This window comes from Piliocolobus tephrosceles, chromosome 2 (assembly GCF_002776525.5).
Source record: "Piliocolobus tephrosceles isolate RC106 chromosome 2, ASM277652v3, whole genome shotgun sequence".
Lineage (NCBI taxonomy): Eukaryota > Metazoa > Chordata > Mammalia > Primates > Cercopithecidae > Piliocolobus > Piliocolobus tephrosceles.
The window spans coordinates 165,014,283-165,036,487 of NC_045435.1; the positions used below are offsets into that span (position 1 = coordinate 165,014,283).

General features: G+C 40.9%; 1 protein-coding gene across 2 annotated transcripts in view; it reads left to right on the forward strand.

The window, feature by feature from the left end:
• The first annotated feature begins 4,530 nt into the window (after window positions 1-4,530).
• Window positions 4,531-22,205, forward strand: part of PLS1 (plastin 1) — a 112,393-nt gene continuing 94,718 nt past the window's right edge. Inside the window, exon 1 of one of the 2 annotated variants that reach the window (XM_023215351.2) lies at window positions 4,531-4,653. The gene's annotated coding sequence lies outside the window, so the exon portion shown is untranslated. The remainder of the gene's footprint in view (window positions 4,654-22,205) is intronic. The other variant, XM_023215352.2, reaches the window with a different exon arrangement.

Consider the following 22,205-nt stretch of genomic DNA (forward strand, 5'->3'; position numbering starts at 1 on the left):
TGGTGCCTATATAGTAGTTGATTTCAGGATGCTGATCAGGGCTGGGTGGCAGTGGGGTGTTGTGGTTATAAGCATGTTAGAAACCATCAGGCTCTGGGGAATGAACTAATATTAGCCACATTCATAGAGACTGAATGTCTCTGAATAATCCAGAATGCCAATATTTTTCCCTTAGAATACAGGATATATTATAACTTTACAGGGACCAGTATTGTAAATAGCAGAAAACTGGAGTTGAATCCTGTTTCTTCCATTTGCTGTTTTTGTTTGTTTGTTTGTTTGTTTGTTTTGAGACAAGGTCTCACTCTGTCACCCAGGCTGAAGTGCAGTTGTGCGATCTCAGCTCACTGCAACCTCCGCCTCCCTGCTTCAAGAGATTCTCCTGCCTCAGGCTCTCAAGTAGCTGGGACTACAGGCACATGCCACCACACCCAGCTAATTTTTGTACTTTTTGGTAGAGATGAGGTTTCACCATGTTGGCCAGGCTGTTCTTGAACTCCTGACCTCAAGTGATCCACCTGCCTCGGCCTCCCAAAGTGTTGGGATGAGCCAGCGTGCCCGGACCACCATTCCCTCTTGAGTTGGAATCCTGGTTCCGCCATTCGCTTTCTTCGTTACCTATTACTGAATCTGCACTTTTGTCCTCATGAATATTAAATGAAATAAACAATGTGAACTTCTTGGCACAGTAGCTAGTACATAGAAGACATGGAATAAATATTAGCAATGATAATGAAGATGATAATGGCAGTAATCACTAGAGCTCTACTTTTTTGGTAGCCCTCTCAGTATCAATGAGCCTGGAAAAATAAATTAATAGTTCACATGGATCCTTGGAAACTGTGAAATTAGCAAAGATTGTCTTTATACAAAATATATTTTTAAAATGTAGTTGTAATTAGTTATTTAGTCTTTAGTTGTGTTATCATGGGAAAAATAACATTTTGTACTTCAGTTTTCTCACCTATAAATTGAGGATAATTTCATAGGGTTGGCATGGACATTCAATGAGTAAATACTGTGAATGTTTAAAATGCTGACTACCCAGTAGCAGTTCATTTTTTTTTTTTTTCAGATAGGGTCTTGCTCTGTTGCCCAGGCTGGAGTACAGTGTAGTGAACACGGCTCACCGTAGCCTCAGACTCCTGGGCTCAAGAGATCCTCCCATCTCAACCTCCAGAGAAGCTGGGACCACAGGCACATGCCACCACACCTGGCTAATTTTAGTTTTTTTTGTTTTTGTTTTTTTTGTGGAGACGGGGTTTTGCCATGTTGTCTAGGCTGGTCTTGAACTCCTGAGCTCAAGTGCCCTTTCCACCTTGGCCTCCCAAAATGCTGGCATTACAGGCATGTGCCACCATGCCCTGCTTTATCCTTGTTTTATTTTTAGTTGGTGATTTTTTATATTATTATTTTGAAAAACACCCCCCCAGTTTAAAAGATGTTTTTTTCAACCAACAGTTGGAATACATTAGATATAATTTATGTGATAAATAAATATTTAAATTAAGACTTCTAGAAAAATTGGAACATATGGTTATTATAACTACAGTGTACATTTTAAACTAGTTTAAAAATCTTTGTATATATTTTTTCTCATTGCTCTGCAATCCAAAGAACAGTGTACACTTTTGATTACCAGAATACTTAGGTCCACCAAGTATACCATCTCTTTGTGAATTCTTACTACCTGATGCTATTACTTCAATTGTTTTCAAACGACTGCTCTTTTAATTATCAATGACAGCCAGGTACGGTGGCTCACACCTGTAATCTCAGCACTGTGAGAGGCCGAGGCAGGTGGATCACCCGAGGTTAGGAGTTCGAGACCAGACTGGCCAACATAAAGAAACTCCATCTCTACTAAAAACAAAAAAATTAACTAGGTGTAGTGGTGTGCACCTGTAATCCCAGCTACTCGGGAGGCTGAGGCAGGAGCATCTCTTGAATCTGGGAGGCAGAGGTTGCAGTGAGCTGAGGTCGTGCCACTGAACTCCAGCCTGGGCAACAGAGCAAGACTTAGTCTCAAAAAAAAAAAAAAAAAAAATTATCAGTGAAACCCTTTTATCAAATAAGATTTCACAAGATACTACAATATGTAAGCAGTCTGGGTTAGGGTCCTTGATCCAGAGCCCTGTGTATTTTTCTCTCTATGAAACCCAGGGTTCCTGGAAATACAGTTTGAATACCTGATTTCTCATTGATAGTGATACAATCAGTTAAGCAGATAACAATTTTTTTTTATATAATTATTACACACTGGTTGTGCATTTCTTTTTTCTTTCTTTTTTTTGAGACGGAGTCTTGCTCTGTCATCCAGGCTAGAGTGTAGTGGCTTGATCTCGGCTCACTGCAACCTCTGCCTCCTGGGTTCAAGCGATTCTCCTGTCTCAACCTCCTGAGTAGCTGGGATTACGGGCGCCCACCACCACGCCTGGCTAATTTTTGTATTTTTAGAAGAGACGGGGTTTCATCATGTTGCTCAGGCTGGTCTCGAACTCCTGACCTTAGGTGATCTGCCCACTTTGGCTTCCCAAAGTGTTGGGATTACAGGTGTGAGCCACTGTGCCAGGCCCTGGTTGTGCATTTCTAACAATATACTCTAATTAGTATTTTACACTTAGAAACACTTTTGGGAAACAGTTTTATCAATGGTATATTTACAAATCATATCTTAGGGTTGGCTGCTTTTACAGAGGGTTGTTACAGACATTTTATATGGATTATTTTTTGCTCCGTTTACAGAGGATGACTTTTTATTTTACCTCCCCCAAATCAGGTTATACCATATTTAGAATCTACATTTCCTCATGAACTTGCCCTGGTCAATATTACCACGAAATAAACAGATCATAAGAGTATTTCATGAAAAAGTGTTTTCTTATCAAACTTATTGGTGAATAATTTACACACATTTTTCATGTTTAAAGTGTACAATTTAGCGATGATAGTTGTATACACCTGTGAAATTGTCACTACCATCAAAACAGAGAAAATTTTCATCGTCCCCCTCCAAAAATATTTTTTCTGCTCATTTGCAGTTTATCATTCCCTCCACTCCTGGCTCCAGGCAATTACTAATCTGGTTTTTGTCACTAAAGGTTAGTTTGTACTTCATATAAGTGGGATTATTCAGTATGTTTTGTCTCTAGTTTCTTCAACTCAGCATACCGATTTTGAGAGTTATCCATATTGAGTCCTGGGTGAGAGAATATTTCTTCTTTTTTATTGTTGAGTAGTATTGCATTGTATAAATATACCACAATTTGTTTTTTCATTTACATGTTGATGGACAGTTGGGTTACTTCTGGTTTGGGGCTTTTGTGAAAAACAGCTGCTATGAGCATTCCTGTTCAAGTTTTTGTGTAAGCATATGTTTTACTTTCTCTTGGATAACATCTAGGAATAAAATGGCTGGGTCGTATGTTAGATGCATGTTTACTTTTTAAATAACTATTTTGCTTTATTTTGTGAGAACTTACTTAACTCCCCCTGCATATCTAGATAAGTATCAGATAAGGATACTAAATTTACCAGATTCTCTAGGTGGCAGGTGGGAAAAATCAGATAAGAATACTACATTTACCTGATTCTATAGGTGGCAGGAGGGAAAAATTCCTTAACTTCCCTCTCCTTGGCCCACCTACTTGCATAGTTCATTGCTCGTCCAAATTCTTTGGGTTCTTAAAATAATTTCAATTTCCCCCTTTTTTTTCTTTCTATTGTTACCATCTCAGGGTTGGTTGGGTGCCTATTCCGTATTGAATATTGTGCTAGGCGCAGAAGGGGCACGTGGGACTTTGAGTTAAAGGGGCAGCAAAACCTTGTTCTGTTCTCTGGACTGAGTTGGACAGACCACAACTACGGATTATGCTTCAGGCAAAGTATGTGAGAACTCTTGAAGCAGCATTCCACTTACTTAACTCACATGCGAGAGAAAATATCCCACCTTTGTTTGTGTGGGCTTTCGTTATATACTTATTTTAATCAGGTGTGGCTGTTTAATGACAAGCAAACAATACGTGAAACAAACGGAAAAAAGAGAGAGAGAGTGAGTAGGGGAGAGAAGCAAGTCTTCCTTTAGTAACGTATACCCTCCCTTTTGACCTGCAGGTCCAAAAGTGTGGTACCCAGACTAGTAGCACCAGTTTTCGCTGAGGACATGTTAGAAATGGGAACTGTCGCGCTACGCTCCAGACCTAACTGAATCGGAAACTCTGGGTTTGGGATCTGTGATTTTAAAAAGCTCTCCAGGTGATTCTGATCCACGCTCAAGTTTGCGAACCGCTGTGCTAAACTCATTCCCAGGGTGTAGGTGGTCATCTTTAGACTTGGGTAACTGTAGGGGGTAGAGATAACGTTGCCGCAGCGCCAATCCACCTCTCCCCATCCACGCTCCCAGCGCCTGCAACTCGTCTTTCACCCTTAGCCTGAACCCAGGCTCTGGGCTTCCCTTTCCTTCCCCCTGGGAGCCGCAGGCAAAACGTGGCAAGTGGATTCAGAGTTTGCGGGCCCTGGGGCCGGCCGAGCATGCGCAGTGGCGCGAGCGCAGCGGCTGCGCGGGCGCGGAGAGGTAGCCGCAGAGTAGACTTGCAGGTACTTGGATCTCCAGTGGGAGCTGCACTCTAGAGGGCAGGACGGCGGCGGTGGCAGGTACGCTGGGGTGGGGATAGGGCCCAAAAGGAAGGCTGGACAGACAGATGGAAAGCGAAGCGTTACTCCTTTGGGGGCGCGCGGCGGCTCGGGGGCAGTCTCTCCGGGTCCCCTCGCTCGCCTCTCGTCTCCCGGCTGCGCAGTGCGGCGCCCGCCATCCTCCGGGCGCGCTTCTGCCCGGTCCGGGCAGGCAATGCCCGCAGGTGTTAAATCGCATATTTATACTGCCTACACAATAAGCCTGTTAACTGAATTGTGATTCCCTGAATTGAAGTAAGGTATTTCATTAAGTTTTCTATTTTCAACTTTGGGTGGCTGCCGGTGAGGCTTTCTGATCCAGTCTGTTTTGTTTTAATTCTGAGACTGTTTTATTTGCCTTTGGCCTTTCGGTGCATAGGATCAATAGGGCTGTAGTGAAATCCCATCCGTGCTTTCTGTTTTTGGTACCTTTCCTGGAGCATAGGGACCTCTGGATGCGGCATAAAAGTGTCAGTTTTCAGCGAATTTCACTGCCAAAAAACTTTCCGTGTTTCAGCTGCATTTTCAAGTGGAGAATTTACAAAATTTAAGATTTCCCCCTAAGTTTTCAATTATTACTGTATTTCGGGCTTCATTTGGCATTATTAAAAGGAAGCCGTCGTTCAGATGAGTAACAGAGTTCTCACCTTTTCCCCTTATTGTGTCACATTTTATGGCTTATAGTGTGATATTTTTCCCTCCAGCTATGGTGTTGGATATACTTGTATGAGGCTTAAGCTGTGCTGCATAAATTTCTTGAAGAACCTGTGAGCCAGAAGCAAAATTTCAGGCCAGGGGACACACACAGAACTTGAAGCAAGTTCTTTTACACCCCTCCCCCCCACCACCACCTTTGTAATCAGCTCTCCTTTAAATTGAATTATGTAATGAAATTCTATAGTAAAGTGTTAAATTTGTAATGTGGAGGCATATATATATATATATAGAGAGAGAGAGGTAGTAAGTTTAGGAAGAGGAAATTTTAAGTTCAGGAAGAGAAACCTATATGGAAAGGGAATACAGGTATCCTGCCCCCCTTCATTCCTCCCATGATAAATGTTTTAATGGCAGAAATAATATACAGTTGGTCTAGTTTGGGCTGTAGAGACCTTTGAGGTCAGCCAGTTCAGCTGCTTCAGTTTACAAATGAGAAAACTGAGACCAGCGAGGTTAGATGACTTGCTGTGGCCACCCAAGCCCCTCATTAGCAAAGCTAGGCCTGGGATCCAGGTTTTCTCATTTTCTGGGGTCTTTTTACCACTCCCTGCTGATACTCTTCTTTGCCTCAATTATTAAACTTCCTTTTTCTCTTCTATCTTCTTATACCATGAAGTCTGACTTAAGCAGAAAATTAGTTGTTTCTCTTACTAAGCTTGCTGGTGCCTTGCAAACTCCTTTCAAAAAGTGCCCTTTCACTGAAGCCCCACCTAACAATTTGCTGGTCCTGAAACCACCCTCCTTCCTTCCCTCAGTTGCTTGGGCCCTAGCCCAAAATGCCTGTTTGCCTCCCTCTTTCCATATTGAAGTCCTGCCCATGCTGCAAGGTGTAGCTCAGGTGTGACCTCTTTTTGGAAGCCTTCCTTGATTGCCTTAGCATGAAGTAGCTCTCTCTCTTCTGAACTCTATAGCACTTACTACTGTTGTTTGTGCTGTTAGTATCCCCATTGTATATAGTATCCTGAGTATTTTAGCACCTCCCAACTTCCCGACCAGGAAGTTGACAGGTTGTGTAAGCTCTTGGAGGTTAAAGCCTACGACTTAAACATCCCACCCAGCACTAAGCACAAAGTATATTCTTAGCTCCTGTTTGTGGGAGGGAGTGGTGGAAGGAAGTGCAGTATGGATAGTTTTGTAAAGGGATTTCATGTGTGTTCTATAATATGGGGAAGACCATCTTAGAGCTGTATCAAGACAGCAGCCAAGTTCATTTCTGATTCCTCATATTTTGTTAACAGATCACAGATTAGTTAGGGTGAGTACGGGAGACAGGTGTAAAAACATAACAGGGGGCAGTTGGTCCAGGCCCTGGATTAAGCCTGTGACTCAAAGTGGAGAAAGGAGGGCACAGAATTAAGAAATGTAAAGGAAGAAGCATGTGGTTTAAGACTAGGTGCAGAGAAGGAAAGACATGTTGAAAATGAATTTCAGGGTTGGGGTGTTAGTAATGGGTTTATAATGTTCTTTTTATCTTAAAAGTACCTCCAGTTGGCTGGGTGCAGTGGCTCATAACTGTAATCCCAGCACTTGGGAGGCCGAGGCAGGTGGATCACGAGGTCAGGAGATTGAGACCATCCTGGCTAACATGGCGAAATCCCATGTCTACTAAAAATACAAAAAATTAGCCGGGCGGGCATGGTGGTGGGCGCCTGTAGTCACAGCTACTCGGGAGGCTTAGGCAGGAGAATGGTGTGAACCCGGGAGGCAGAGCTTGCAGTGAGCCAAGATCATGCCACTGCACTCCAGCCTGGGCAACAGTGCAAGACTCCATCTCAAAAAAAAGAAAAGGTACCTTGAATTGTGACATTGTCTCTGTTTCTTATAGTTAGTGATGTGATTGTCTTATTTCCCATTCTACATGATAACCTGTCTGAAGGATGATCTTTAACCCCTCACAATACCTGGCACATTGCTTTGCAATATCAGACACTCAATAGTTATTACATGAATGAAAAAACAAATAAATAAATAAAAAGTGCATTTTGCCATGGGGAGGGTGGGCATTTAGAATTTTAGAGCTATATGGTAGCACTTTATCCAGACTATCCCCTAATTGTATAGAGGAGGGACTCAGATATTCTTAACTAAGCTAGTTAGCAGGGTAACCAGAAGCTCTGTTCAAACTTCCTCATTACTAGACCCCAGCTCTTTTCATTATCTATTTTTGAGGTTGGCCCCACAATTATTTTTATGTATTTATGTATTTATTTATTTATTTATTTATTTATGTTTGAGACAGGGCCCCACTCTGTCACCCAGGCTGGAGTGCAGTGGCATGATCACTGCTCACTGCAGCCTTGACCTCCCTGGGCTCAAGTGATCCTTTGCATCTCAGCCTCCCGAGTAGCTATGACCACAGGCATGTGCCACCATGCCTGGCTAATTTTGTATTTTTTATGTTTAGAGATGGGGTCTCACTGTTTTGCCCAGGCTGGTCTTGAATCCGTTGGCCTGCCTCAACCTCCCAGTGTGCTAGGATTACAGGCCTGGGCCACCATGCTCAGCCTCCTAAGATTAATTTGAGTTGGTAGCAAGACATTCCAGTTCAAGACGTTTGTGGATTGAAAGCCCTCAGAAACCAATCTAAAGGGGAAATCTAAAGGAGAGAATGCGTGTGTCATTGGAAGAGGTGAAACACAAGGCTGCTGGCCAGTTCAAGGTTGAGTGTACACAGTAAGGAGAGAGTGAGGCTGGGGTCCTAGGAATCTTCACACTGGGGAGTTGAATTCTGGAAAGGTCATGGTAGCTTAGCTTGTCAGAGGCGGACACAAATGGGTTGGCCCAAAGTCCTTGGGACTGAGAGTCTATTTCCTAAAGACATTCTACACTACCAGGAGGTGGTGAGCAGTGGCTTTGGAGAGGGTAGGCCAGGTACAGTGAGGGTAGGCCAGGAGGGTGGCACCCAAGGTTGGTGTTTATGGCCCAAGAACATGGGGCTGAAGTAAGGCTGATAGAGAGACAATTGTGATCAGGTTCTACCTGGAGAAACAAGACAGAAAGCAGTGTTGCTGAATCCAAAATTCCAGTTCAAGAGGTGGTTTGGAATATTTGTTTACTTGGAACAAACATTGCGTTTTGAAAATCATAACCATTTTGCAAATCAAAACACAGCCTTTCCATTGAGCTGCACTCAGCGATGAGGGAGCTGTTGGATGCCACATCCTTGCCATTGACTTGCACCCTGTGGTTGACCACCATCTTCGTATTTCCACAGGCAATGATGGTCCATTAAAAATGTCAAGGAGAGAGAGCAGTTGAGAGGAGAGACAGAACAAATGAGCTTGAGAAATGGCTAGCGGGGGGAATGGAAAGGTTGGCCTGGTTTTATATATTTTATATATATTTATGTTTTTTATGATGACGTTAGCGAAAATTGATGAGGCAAATGCAAAATCAGGTAGTATGTTGAAGTTAATGTCTCATACACGGAAACGTCCAAATATTAAATCGTAGCATTTACCATGGCCCTTTGTAAAATGACAAATATCTTTCTTAAAATAATAGTAATATTAATAACTAGTATTACAGAATATCTTCCATGAACCAGGCACTATACTAAATGCTTTATAAGTAATATATCATTTCATTTTTATAGACCATCCTATGAGGTGCAATAATTACCCGTTTATTTTTAATTTTTATTTTTTGAAAACAAGGTTTCAGTCTGTCACTCAATCTGGAGTGGAATGATCATAACTCACTGTAACCTTGAACTCATGGGCTGAAGCAGTCCTCCCGCCTCAGCCTCCCAGGTGTGCACCACCATGCCCGGCTTATTAAAAAAATTTTTTTTTGTAGTAATGAGGTCTTGCTATATTGTCTAGGCTGATCACAAACTTTTAGCCTCAAGCAATCCTCTCACCTCTGCCTCCCAAAGCCCTGAGATTACAGGCATGAGCCACTGCACCTGGCCTACTTTCATTTTCTAGATGAGAAAATTGAGGCTTAGGGAGATAGATAAAAGCATTTATCTGAGATCACACAGTTTACAAGTGGCTGAGCTGAGATTTGACCCCAGGTCTATCTGACTTTACACACTGAGCGCTCAAATAACTTAATCAAATATCTTAACAAAAATGCAAAGCTCTTTCTGAGGTAACTCTAACAGATGCTTAGAATAGCCACAGGTTTCAGCTGGTGGAACCACCAACATTCTCTGAGCCACATTTAAAAACACCAAAACAACAGTGATAAATCGTTCTTTTTGTTTTTTTCATTCCACTTAGTCTTTATCTCCTTTTCTCTTGAAGCGGTCCTGGAGAAAGAGACAGCAGCTTTTTCTCTGGGTACACCATTAAAGCCACTTCGATCTGCTCCCACCCTCTTTTGGGGGGGAGCTGTGGTGGGGTAGTGAGTTGGTGGTCATCCAGGGGGTGTCTGCGGAGTTGGCAATGGGAAACTGGGAAACTCACCTTGTGTAGAAGCCTAAGAACTTTGGAGTGACCAGGTGTAAGGATTTTTTTCCCTGGGGTGTCAGGATCCACTGCTGGAAGCTCCTGGAATATCTATGGGTCATGACTCTAATCTCAGGCCTTTGAACTATGGCCATAAACCCCCAGGAAGAATCCAGGTGTGAACACATTCTCCCCCAATTTTTAAGATTGGGGAGTTGTGAAGTCCCTGTGGACTAATTGGAGGTGGGTGTGGATACCTCAGGAAAGGCCCCAGGTCAAAGACAAATAATTTAAAGACCCCACTTGTAGGCCCCAGCTTAGACCTGTGAGAAAATGTGCTCCTCTCCCTCCTCTTGATGAACCTAATTACATAGAGAACTTACTCACTCCTGGGAGTCTCAAAATGGAACCCAGCTGAGAGCGTGCTTCCCTCCCTTGCTGCCTGAGCTCTCTTTCCATTTCCTGGTTGTGCTTTACCTTCCCCGGAGTGGTTCTGTGTTCCCAGGGCCTTTTCTCTGGATATGAAAGGCGGGGCTGGAAGCTTCTGGCTTCGCCGGGCTAGTTTTTGTATTTTTAGTAGAGTCGGAGTTTCACCATGTTGGCCAGGCTGGTTGCCAACTCCTGACCTCAAGTGACTCGCCCGCCTCGGCCTCCCAAAGTGTTGAGGCTGAGGCCACCGCATCTGGCCCTCATTATTTCTCTCAACATTCAAAAGCTTGTCACTTCATCCGGTTCCGAATTAACATTTTACTCTGACTGATTATGAACATCAGGGAGAAAGAGAAAGAGGCATTTGTGCTGCATATGGGTTTATTGGTTATAAAATGGTTATACAATTTTGATTGTTGGAAACTTTGCTGACATGTAAGGTCACATGAGATGTGAGGTTGTTCAACTTTGATCATCTAATTTCTTTTCAGCACTTCATCTGAAAGGGCCTACGTGCCGTTTTCGGTGAGAAGTATGTAGCATGGCTTCTGTAAAGGCATATTGCTTTTTATTATAGTAATATTGTAGGCACAGAAAGGGTGAGGAGTTAGATGATTGGGAGAGTTTTTTTCTTACTTAAAACACTTGTTTCATCAGAAAATATTTCCTAGCAGAGTTAGACATGGCTTTGGTCATAAAGTCCAGTGGTGAAGGGACTTCAGACTTTATGATAAACTAAATTTTATGATTGACTTTTGTGAGCAATTCACAGCTATAAAACTACGAGACTGGGCATGGTGGCTCACACCTGTAATCCCAGCACTTTGAGAGGCTGAGGCAGATGGATCGCTTGAGCTCAAGAGTTCAACACCAGCCTGGGCAACATGGCAAAACGTCGTCTCTACAAAAAAATTATCTGGGCATGGTGGCGCGTGCCTCTATTCCCAGTTACTTAGGCTGAGGTTGGGAGGATCATTTTGAGCCCAGGAGATTGAGGCTGCAGTGACCTGAGATTGTGCCACTGCACTTTAGCCTGGGTGACAAAGTGAGACACTGCCTCAATAAAAAAAAAAAAAAAAAAAAACCACTTACAAGAATATCTGGGAATATCTGGGTAATAACTCACTGCACACAGACATGCCTCCTTCAAAAGATCCAAGCTGACCACAAAAAAAAAAAAAAAGAAGAGAAGCTGTCTTTTCTTGATAGTAAATTGGATGGAGACATTAGTAAGGTACAAGGTGTCTGAGGGGCTTCCTCACGATAAAAAGCAAAAGGTTTTGGGGTGTCGACCCAAAATATTAGCAGGAATCAGATTTACTCTATTACTCAGGAACACAATACATTAAATTGTTTATAGATCTAGTTTCAAGAAATAAGATGTTTTTATTAAAAAAAAGACAAAAGCTCCTTCAATTTTTTTGAGAACTAAGAAATAAGAGATTTTAGCAGTACAGCCAAAATACAATTTGGATTTGAGTTTAAGACCCTGGCAAATGGCTGTGAAAGGATCGGTCTTGTTAATTACACCTTGGACCAAGGGCTGCTTATAATGAATAAAAGAGGGGGAAAGGTTTAGACAAGTAGAATCTCTAGGTTGATATCAAGTTAGTATTTGTAACCTTTGTGAATAAACCAAAACCTCTCAAAGACTCCTGCTCTCTTTTCCTGGAGAGCTCTCAGAATTCTTTCCTGGTGGTCTCCCTTTTCCTTCCCCTCTCCCCAGGTTTAAGATCACTGGGACATCCTTTTGGGCAAGGAAATGTTTCTAAGAGTGACCCAGTAATTGCAATTTTAAGTGTTAATCGGGTCAGTGAGGTGCCAGCTGTGAAACACAGCTCACAAAAACCCAATGATGTTTTTTTATCAGAAGTTGTCATGGAAGTGAGTTAATTTTGGAAAAAACAATAATAGCAATTTGCTTGATCCCTTTCTTATCCTCAAACAGCCAAATTAAATTCAAGATTATTGGTCGGGTGCGGTAGCTCACGCCTGTAATCCCAGCACTTTGGGAGGCTGGGGAGGGCGGATCACGAGGTCAGGAGATGGAGACCATCCTGGCTAACATGGTGAAACCCGTCTCTACTAAAAAATACTGAAAATTAGCTGGGAGGTGCCTGTAGTCCCAGCTACTCAGGAGGCTGAGGCAGGAGAATGGCATGAACCTGGGAGGCGGAGCTTGCAGTGAGCTTGCAGTGAGCCAAGATCACTCCCCTGCACCTCTAGCCTTGGTGGCAGATGGAGACTCCGTCTCAAAATAAATAAATAAATAAATAAATAAATAAATAAATAAATAAAATAATTCAAGATTATTATCAGTGGAAAAAGGTAATCTGAAAATCTCTGAATGTTTAGTGGTCAATTAAAATGAGCCTTAGGACAATTTAAAGTTTAGATACCTGAAACCAGTTGGCCATAAGAACCATGAATGAGAAGTCAAAGTCTGTGATTGTGTTTCTGACCCCATGAGAAGGAAGGCCTTCTCTTCAGCTGTAGGTTTGATGATTAAACAAGATAGTGAATGTGAAAGTAACTAGTCAGCTACAAGATAAAGAGGTAAGGCATTTATTGATGTTTAAAAAAGCTTTCTGATTTTGCTTCCTTTCACTGATAAGTGACCAAGACTTAGGGAATGACTTGCCTCCTGGAGGTTGCCTGCTTTGAAAGTGGCAGCAATTAAACTCATAACTGTGTCTTATAATTTCAACATTTGAAAAAATGTCAGGGTTTATTTATTTTTTTGAGACAGAGTCTTGCTCTGTTGCTCAGCCTGGAGTGCAGGGGCACGATCTTGGCTCACTGCAACCTTTCGCTTCCCGGGTTCAAGTGATTCTTCTGCTTCATCCTCCCCAGTAGCTGGGATTACAGGTGTGCACCACCACGCCCAGCTAGTTTTTGTATTTCTAGTAGAGACGTGGTTTCTCTATGTTGACCAGGCTGATCTTAAACTCCTGACGTCATGGGACGTCACTCTAGCTCCAAATCTAGTGCTCTTCCAGTCAATTCATATTTTCTTCTGTTACCAAATAAAATAATTTCTCTATGAAATTTATATGCAATTTTTATAAAAGTCTAAATGTATTTTATGACTAACCCTCAACTATGTAGCATTACGGTTTCTCTAATGTTAACAGTAAAATGAATTCTTGAAATAAGAGTTGATTAACATGGGGAAATATCCATCTCTTTCATCTTGAACAAAGTAGTTTTGTTTTAAAACTTATACTTCCTGCTAATGTACATCTGGCATGTGTAGGATAAAAGATTAAACTTTCTAAATATTTTACAAAGTTATATTCTCCCATGTGATATATATTGTTCTGTGGGAGACTAAGCCTTAATCGAAGTATTTCTGCAAGGTTACTATAAGCATTTCTCGTAGCACTAGGACAATAAATAATGGGAGAGCCCAAAACATTGTAATTTTCTAGTAATTCAGAGGAAATGACTGAATCCTGAAGCATTGTACAAAAGGGTACACAGTGATACCCATTTTTGCATGTTAATGTATCGTTAAATATCAGTGGGAATATTCTGCATGCTATTTCACATCTCAGGCACACTTAAGGAAGACCTTGTGATGTACATGTTGCTCATTTAATCTAGAAAGGATACCAAGGTTCATTTAGAACTTCTTTATGCACAGTTTTTTTGACTATGTTATGCCCTGAGGCATTAAGGGTATTACTAAAGCAAGCAGCAGGACTTCTCAGAGAAATTAAAGGTTTCATATCAACCACACATTGTCAAAATCTTCACTTTGAATAGGATTAAATGATGTTTCATCAGTATTCTTGGCACATATGACATTGTTTTTGAAATAACAGTTTTATTACTCTTGGCTGTGACAGTTTCTCAGACTTTCCCTAATACCATACAATTTGCCCATTTAAAGTGTATAGTCAGTTTTACAGTATTTTCATTACCCTGTATTCATTAGCATTTTCCTCATCTTCTACTACCTCCTCCCCAACTGCCCCTATCCCAGGCAATGCCAAATCTACTTTTTGTCTATAGATTTGCCTATTCTTGAAATTTCAAATAAATGGAATCATGTAATATGTGGCCTTCTGCGTCTGGCTTATTTCACTTAGCACAATGCTGTCAAGGTTCATTCATGTTGTAGCACATATCAAAACTTCTTTTCATGGGTATGCATAATATACCATTGTGTGGACATACCACATTTTATGTATTCATCCTTCAGTTCGTAGACATTAGAGTTGTTTCCTCTTTTGGGCTATTATGAATATTGTTGCTGTGAACCTTTGTGAACTGGTTTATTAGGGACATTTATTTTTATTTCTCTTGGGCATATACCTAGAAGTGAAATTGCTGGGTCATGTCACCTAGCATTTTGAGGAACTGCCAAACTGTTTTCTGGAGCAGCTGCACCATTTTACATTCCTACCAGCAATGGATGGAAGTTCCTGTTTCTCCACATCCTCACCAGCACTTAATTATCTGTCTTTTAAATTATGGCCATTTTAATACATGTGAAGTAAGTATCACATTGTAGTGACTTAAAAAAAACCGAATAGACTTTATCTTTTAGAACTGTTTCAAATTTACAAAGAAATAAAGCAGATGAAACAGTGCTCCCATATACTCCCAAAATGATATACTGTTACCCTATTATTAACTTTTTTTTTTTTTTTTTGAGACAGAGTCTCGCTTTGTCACCAGGCTGGAGTGCAGTGGTATGATCTCGGCTCACTGCAACCTCTGCCTCCTGGATTCAAGTGATTCTCCTGCCTCAGCCTCCTGAGTGGCTGGTACTACAGGTGTGTGCCACCATGCCCAGCTAATTTTTGTATTTTTTAGTAGGAACGACGTTTCACCATGTTAGCAAGGATGGTCTCGATCTCTTGACCTCATGATCCACCTGCCTCGGCCTCTCAGAGCGCTGGAATTACAGGCGTGAGCCACCGCTCCGGGCCGTATTATTAACATCTTACATTAATTAGTATGACATGTTTGTTATAATTAATGAACTGATCTTGTTATATTATTATTAACTGAAGTCCGTAGGTTATTCATATTTCCTTTGTTTTTAGCCAAAATCCCTTTTCTGTTCCAGGATCCCATCCAGGATATTACATGACATTTAGTTGCTGTGTCTCCTTAGTCTCTTCTTGGCTGTGACAGTTTCTCAGACTTTCCTTGTTTCTTGATGATCTTGAGAGTTTTGAGGAATAGCAATCAGGTACATTGTAGAATGCCTCCATGTTGGAATTTGTCTGAATTATTATTATTATTATTATTTTTATCATTAGCCTGTGGTGACATTGATTTTTAGTATGAGGGCAACTTACTTGGATTATAAAAATACATGATCAGAATTGGAAATCAGAATGTGGTTGGTGGGAAATTATTTTACTTTATTTTTATTTTTAAAATTTATCTTATTTTATTTATTTTTAGAGACAGGATCTGCCATGTTGCCCACGCTGGTCTCAAACTCCTGGGCTCAGGCAATTCTCCCGCTTTGGCCTCCCAGAGGGCTGGGATTATAGGCACTATGCCTGGCTGGAAAATTCTTAGGAATTTTAAAAAGTCGGTTGCCTCTAGAAGATGAGCAGAAATTTAACTCAAGATATGTTTTCCTAACAAGAGTTTGATCACATTGGAAGATGATCAGATTAGGTAGTGGAATTTATCTTCATGACTATTATGAGACAGCATCTAACCTAAGGGTAAAGCCAAAGATACATTTTTCACTGCTTTAAATGTAGCAGAGAATGTTGTTTTGCTTGTAATAAAACATAAAGTTAATAGAAATTCAGACTGACTTTTAGAATTCCATAGCACTATGGCAGCATCCAATGTATATTAAGTACTTCCACCTACATCAATCCCAGTAATTCTCAAAATGCTTTGTGAAGGGAGTAGGAACTGAGACTCAAAGAGGCTGTGTCATTTGGCCTGAGACTCACACAGCTTGTCAGTAGAAGAGCTGAGATTTGAACTCAGGGCTGTGGAAGCCTATACCCTGCTGCCTGCCAGACTCCAGAGTTTCCAGTGGTTTTAAATCATGAATGTATCAAAGGACACAGGCTTGAGTCCTTATCTTACTGGATATTTTTACTGCCAGCCAAAGGAGATAGCATCTCTCTGTGTTTAAGGCCCCACTGAAATTGGTTGGTCCGATTAACAGCATACCTGTTGACTGCTAACAAAGAGAAACTAAGCCAGCTTTGCCTGGGGCACTAATTCCTGCCACATGTCTTCTGAAAATGAAGCCCAAGGGTCATAAAGCTGGCAACCAACTATGTGAGAGAACAATATTAGCTGAGTATGTTTGCCAGCGGTTACATTGCTCAATGTATGTCTTAGTTACCTCTCAAGTTTTTTCAATAAGTGAGTGTCAGAGAGGATTTGATTTTAAATATTTATCTTTAAATTGGAGTAGATGTGGTAATAATGTGTGAATGTACTTGAAATAAAATAATAAAGTTGCATAGATAGCTGTATGAGGAAGGTTTGGAAAATTTCCCTGCTTATTCAGCTAATTTTTGTAAAGTGCCCAGGATGACTGATCACAGATTAATACAAAGTTTCTTTCTATACTACCAAAATATCAGACTTTAGGTATTAGTCAGGATAGAGTAGTTTGTGCTGCAGTAACAAATTAGCCATGAAATCTCCATTGCTGTCTTGCTCATGTAAATGTCTGTGTTTATTGGCTGTTCTCCAGGGCAGCTCACCTATATGCAATGACTCAGAAATCCAGGCTGCTGTCATTTTTGTGAATTTGCTTTCTGAACATGGAGCTTTCAAGTGGTCCCACCGGAGGAAGGGGAACTGGATAATCACGTACCAGCTCTGAAATGCTTTGGCCTCGAGTGACAAAAATCACTTTGATTCACAGCCTATTGGCTAGAACTAAGCTCATCACCCTGCTTAATAGCAAGGGCCTAGAAGTGAGAGGGAGCACATGGGTATTCAGTGAACAATAAATGTCTTTTGCATCCCTGGTTTTAGAGCAATAGAAGTAGTTAAATCGTTTGCCAAAGTCTCTTCAGTAGAGATAGAAAAATGGACTGAATATTTAGTGATAATTACTTGATAAAAAATTGTAAGTGAATTTTGCCATAAACTATTAACATTTGCAATAATTTATATATGGCTGATTTAGCAACCTGATTTCCATTTGTGGATATGGTTATACCTTCTAAGGGTATGACAGTAAAGTTAGCTTCTTTTATATTATAATACTTCAGGTGATGGTGCTGATGATCAAAGCTTGTATGTATGTATTTATTTTGAGATGGAGTCTTGCTCTTTCACCCAGGCTGGAGTGCAGGGGTGCCATCTTGTCTCACTGCAATCTTCACCTCCCTGGTTCAAGCAGTTCTCCTGCCTCAGCTTCCCGAGTAGCTGGGATTACAGGCATGGGCCTCCATACCCAGCTAATTCTGTATTTTTAGTAGAATTGGGGTTTCACCATGTTGGCCAAGCTGATCTCGAACTCCTGACCTCAGTTGATCCATCTGCCTCGGCCTCCCACAAAGCTTGTATTTATTAAGTATCTCCTATGTGCCAGGTACTCTAAATGTTTTATATGAATTATGTTAATTTAGATGGGGACTGCAATTTCATCTCTATGGTAAATATTCTCCAGTTCCATCAACTTGCCTTGTTTGAATGGTGCTAGACCCATCACTGTGCAGATAGCTCCCCTCTAGAAACCAGGTTGTCACTAAATTACCTTGAAAATAAGGCTCCGTAGGTTGAATGTGACACTCTGGATATTGTCTAACTAGCACAGAGATCTAACATTTACTGTGATTCCGATCATACTTAAATTTAGCAGCTTAAGACTTTGTAAACTTTTTAAGCAGCCATATCTGAAAATAAGCTTGAGGTTAAGCTAAGCCCATAGGATGTTTTTTTAATATAATTTTTTCCCAAATGAATTCTGTGTTTTTGTGATTCTCATATTGTCTTAAAATGTATATATTTGATGAACGCAGAATTCTCTTGTTGGTTTGTTCTTTTGATGTCCTCTTTCCCTACTCTCTTCAGTGTGGCCTCAGATTCCACCATTAGAATGATAGGATGACAAAGATCCTCGCTGGGCCACACAGACTGGGGCAGTCCTCTCTCACTCAGTTTTCAGAAAGGCTCTTGGTTGTTTGAGAACAACTGTCTTTACCACATATGAGGAGCCCCATCTCAGGCTTTTCATGTTGATTCCACATTTATTCATCAAAAAGCTGAACACAATTTTGGGCCCAGGCACTGAGCTAGGCCTCATCTGTCTCTACCATCATAGAGCTAACAGTCTAGACCAGAAGCTGGCAAACTTTTTCTGTAAGAGGCCAAGTAATAAATATTTTAGGCTTTGTGTTTCATATGGTCTCTGTCTCTGCTACCTAACTCTGCCCTTGTAGCATGAAGGCTGCCATAGACAATATGTTCATGAATAAGCATAGCTGTCTTCCAATAAACTTTCTTTGTGCGCACTGAAATGTCAATTTCTTGTAATCTTCCCTTGTCACAAACTATTATCCTTTTGATTTTTCTCTCTTAGCTGTTTAAGAATGTAAAAAGTATGTTTAGTTCACAGGTTACATGCAAGCAGGCAGTGGACCAGATTTGGCCTTCAAGCTGAATTTGTCAAACCCCTGGTCTAGAATGAGCTCTGTGTTGTTTTATTCTCACAAATACATACTGAACTGCCTTAATAATTACTTAAATTGGTTGAGCATGATAACTCATGTCTGTAATCTCAACACTTTGAAGGGCCGAGGTGGGAGGATCGTCTGAGGCCAAGAATTCAAGACCATCCTGGGCAACGTAGTGAGACCTTGTCTCTACAAAATTAGCCAGATATTGTGGCATGTGCCTGTAGTCTTAGCTACTCGGGAGGCTGAGGCAGGAAGGTCACTTGAGCCCAGGAGTTTGAGGCTGCAGTTAGCCATGATTGTACCATTGTACTGCAACCTTGGCAACAGAGCAAGACCTTGTCTCCCCATAATTTTTTAAAAATAGTACGTATATAGTACTATATATAGTATGTATGTAGTATTATATAGTATGCACATACTGTATACATAAGTGCATATACATATTGCTTTTGAGGACCATTGATTTTATGATAATCATGAATCACCAATATTGAAAATAATAGCCAATATCTATTGGGCATTTTCTATTACATATATTAGGCTTTTTTTAAAGCCTTTTGCTATTTGTTTTAATTAAGCCTCCCTGAAACTGTATGAAGTTGGTATTATTATCCTCTTAACTTTTTAGCTATGAAACCAAGACTCAGAAAGGTTAAATGACTTGTTTAAGGTGATATAGTTAGTAAGAAGCAGACATTCTCAAGAATTCTAACTCTAAAGCCAGTGCTCTCAATGACATATTATGCCTCTCTAGGTACTGAAATATATGTGCAAAAGTCATTAGGCCATTTTTTATTACAATGTAAGAAAACAGAAGTAAAGATTAAAAAATTATTTTTCCTAAGAAACAAGTATGTCATTGAAAGAGGAATTTAGCAAATAAGTGCTTAAATAGTTCTCACTGGTTTAATTTTAACTAGTTTCTGTCCATGAGAAAGGACAATCAACTCCAACTCAGGATGAACAGCATGCTGGGACCTTTCCCTTTTCGGAACTGAATTAACACTGATGATCAGGGCTGGGCTGGATTTACAGTGTAGTGATGTATCGTGTCCAGTGCCAAAATCGTAATACAGATACATTGTATTTGTATATAAGGTTTACAGAATGCTCTGTTGTATGTGATAAGTTATGTGAAAGTGCTTCGTGACCTGCAAATCATATTCCAAAGAGATCATTGTTCATCATCCTGGTGGCTCATTCCACTGTAGATAGAGCCTTAGTCCTACCTTCATTGTTGCTTTAGCTGGATCAGTAGAAAAGGTTAGATCTCAAGTAAAGATAACTGAAAGATTACTAGTGGACTATTTAAAATTTCCCTTCACCAGCCAGTTGTGGTGTTGTGCACCTATAATCCTAGCTACTCCAGAGGCTGAGGTGGGAGGATCAGTTGGAGCCCAGGAGCTGGAGTCCAGCCTGGTCAACACAGCAAGACCCTGTCTCAAAAAAAAAAAAAAAAAAGAAAGAAAAGAAAGAAAAGTAAAAATAATCCCTTATTTAATTTTGAGCCTGTTTTATTTTTAATTTTTTTTTTTCTTTGAGACAGAGTCTCAGTCTGTCGCCCAGGCTGGAGTGTGGTGGCACGATCTTGGCTCACTCCAACCTCTGCCTCCTGGGTTCAAGCAGTTCTCCTGCCTCAGCCTCCTGAGTAGCTGGGATTGTAGGCATGCGCCACCACACCCAACTAATTTTTGTATTTTTAGTAGAGACAAGGTTTCACCCGTGTTGGCCAGTCTGGTCTTGAACTCCCAACCTCAAGTGATCCACCCGCTGCGGCCTCCCAAAGTGCTGGGATTACAGGCGTGAGCCACCGTGCCCGGCCAATTTTGAGTCTGTTTTATGTTGAACCAGGAGAAAAGGACTAAAGAATCTATTCTCATCCTAGAAAGTCTGAGAAGAAAGAGAAGTAGGATCAGATACAGTTTATTTTCCCATTTAAGTTCTGGTCTTAGGGCTGGGCGCCATGGTTCACGCCTGTAATCCCAGCACTCCGGGATGCCAAGGTGGGCAGATCACTTGAGGCCAGGAGTTCAAGACCAGCCTGACCAACGTGGTGGAACCCCGTCTCTACCAACAAATACAAAAATTAGCCAGATGTGGTGGCTAAAGCCTGTAACCCCAGCTACTCGGGAGGCTGAGGCAGGAAAATTTGAACCTGGGAGGTGGAGGTTGCAGTGAACTGAGATCATGCTGTTGTACTACAGCCTGGGTGATAGAGCAAGACTCTGTCTCAAAAGAAAAAAAAGTTTTCAACTTAAAAAAAGAAAAGAAAAAAGATAAGTTCTGGTCTTAGAAGGAAAGCGGTATGAAGGAGAAGGAAGGATTTTGAAAAGAAAATATTATTTACCTTGACACTGACTCACTAATCTAATCTTGTGAGCAAAGACCAGAAATTCAAAAGATACCCACACTTGTGCCACCCTGGGGCGTATCTCTTGCTGTAGCACTGAGGTCATAGGATGGCATAGTAGTATCTTCAAACAGTTCATTGTACATGCAAATAACAGATGATTCAAGATAGGAAAAGATCTTTGTACACTTTTATTGCACTGTGATTGTTTCATGTTCCATAAAAATTCACCTCTAAGCTACTCTGTAGTAGAGCTTATTGCTAAATGAAGAGGACTAGCAGGTGACAGGGTCTTTTCAAAAACAACATACTTTTATTTGCTTTATGTATAATTAAAAATTAGGTGCACCATAAAATTCTATATTTGGTACCCTCTGATTATGGAATTTCTGTCCTGTAACAATACAGGATATGGCTACTTTTTGCTTCATTAGTCCAAATCTTTTAAGGAACTAGAAATGTTAAAAAGAGGATTGCCTTTTTATTTTGAGTCCCTTGACTATCTCTCTCCTCACCCTCTGTGAGTCAGGCCACTTTGGGATTTGCCTTTTGTTCATGATCTATACAATTACAGCTTCATGACTGAGAATGGAAGCAACCACCAGCTAAGGAGGAAAAAGAATACATATGTTCTTTCAACAGCACCATACCATATAATTTCAACTCAGGGATAGCTCAGGAAATCAGTAGCGGCAGGCAGTAGAGCTTACACTTAACTACCAAGGGTAGAAAGGGTGTGTAGAAGGGGGGGTCATTCAGGTATTCTCTGCGGAAGAAGGCAGTGAAAGAATGAGGATGGCAGGGAATCACAAGGCCTGTGCCAGACTTCAAGGTTCACATGTTATCTAGAGGGCACAGCAACCCTGGCTTAGCCCAGTGTTACCATATAGGAATGTGGGTGCAGTATTGCCGGACATTCTGATTTTAAATGAAAAAACAGAAATCTGAACTTTATGCTAATCTCCGAATTTTTATATATTTGCTCCAAAATTAAAAAAAAAAAAAAGAAAT